The sequence below is a fragment of the Sinocyclocheilus rhinocerous genome, unplaced genomic scaffold (assembly GCF_001515625.1).
Source record: "Sinocyclocheilus rhinocerous isolate Xijiao unplaced genomic scaffold, SAMN03320098_v1.1 scaffold804, whole genome shotgun sequence".
Taxonomy (NCBI): Eukaryota; Metazoa; Chordata; class Actinopteri; order Cypriniformes; family Cyprinidae; genus Sinocyclocheilus; species Sinocyclocheilus rhinocerous.
Genome location: NW_015644009.1, coordinates 253,040 through 254,748, shown reverse-complemented (window position 1 = coordinate 254,748; position 1,709 = coordinate 253,040). Strand labels below are relative to the sequence as shown.

General features: G+C 29.7%; 1 protein-coding gene across 1 annotated transcript in view; it reads right to left on the bottom strand.

Moving 5' to 3' along the window:
• Positions 1-1,709, bottom strand: part of LOC107757841 (solute carrier family 2, facilitated glucose transporter member 4) — a 67,861-nt gene that overhangs the window by 11,159 nt on the left and 54,993 nt on the right. The window lies entirely within an intron of this gene.

Genomic DNA, 1,709 nt, shown 5'->3' with positions numbered 1-1,709 from the left:
AAAACAATTAGGTTTCCAAAAGTAAGAATAAACTACGAATTCAAGTAAAATTTTCAGTTATCTTATAAAAAGTGAGCCATCCTACTTTTAAAATCACTTGCTATGACAAGTAATAAAAAGTTTAATATCACGAAATTTTTGCAAAACTTTAAAAAACATTATTGAAAGGAAAATTGGGCGTTTCATATCGTAAGAAAATTAATTATTACACGATTATGGTCTCCGGTATGAAAAAAAAGTTTAAGGCTGATGTCTCTATTCATTTTCACAGAAGCAAAGCACCAGATGTTATAAATAAAAACAGTTAACAATGTTACTGAATAGAATATATTAAAAACCGTTATTGCACGACATAGGCCTAAACGACATAAACAGTCAAAACAGTCGGAGATGCGTTTATACATTTTTTCTATTTTACGCATTAGTAGTAAATCAAGACTTCGCAAGTTCTCTTGTAAAATAATGTTCAAATAGCTGCAGTACTCAGACTTTGCCACAAGGAAAAGTGCATACGCCTGCTCAGACCCTGATGTGGCGGTATGTAGGCTACTTTTCTTTATAAATATGAACGTTGTCGTGGATTTTAGCGTACGCACACTCTAAGATCAAATCTGTGCTTACGCACATTTTATAAATGAGGCCCCTGGTGAATATAAATAGACAGAGGTAACAACTAATTGTTTTATTTGTTCATTTAACTCTTTCTAAAAGTTACCTTATTACCATAGCAGATGCAGAGCAGACATACTGTTCTGAGATGAGAGAAAATTGTGTTCCAATGATATATCAAAATACTTAAATGTGAATCTTGAATAAAAGCTTTATAAACAATAAAATACTCACCGTTTGTGTTTGTTTTAATACAGTAATTGATTGATTCAAAAATGACTATTCATGTCTATATCACATCCGTCAGATGAATATTTTGATCATATTTGATTATGATTTTTTGATGATGAATTTGTTGAGGAATTGTTGGTCACATGTGTAATCTGTCTGCTAACATGAGAATGTGTTTTGAAACGTTAAAATCATCTTGATTGCTTGATTGCAAAATAAGTGATGGCAAGGTATAAAGCACATTTTGATAAAAAAGAGAAAAGTTGGGAGGTGGAATCAATGTATAGCTCAGTAGCTTAGTACATGTAAGATACAAAATGTAGTTTCATTTGTCTGAGTACAAGGCTTTATTTTTTCAATATTGCACCATTTTGTCTCACTTCTCAAGAATCAGTGATACACTACCAGTCAAAAGTTTTTGAATAGTAAGATTTTTAATGTTTTTAAAGAGGTCTCTTCTGCTCACCAAACCTGCATTTATTTGATCCAAAATACAGCATAAACTGTAAAATTTTGAAATATTTTTACTATATAAAATAACTGATTTATATTTGAATATATTTTAAAATGTAATTCATTCCTGTGATTTCAAAGCTAAATTTCTGGCATCATTACTCCTGTCACATGATCCTTCATAAATCATTCTAATATTCTGATTTGCTGCTCAAAAATATTTATTATTATTATTATTATTATGTTGAAAACAGCTGAGTAGAATTTTTCAGGTTTCTTTGATGAATATAAAGTTCAGAAGAACAGCATTTATCTGAAATAGAAATCTTTTGTAACATTATAAATGTCTTTATCATCACGTTTGATCAATTTAAAGCATCCTTGCTAAATAAAAGTATTAATTTCTATCATTTCCC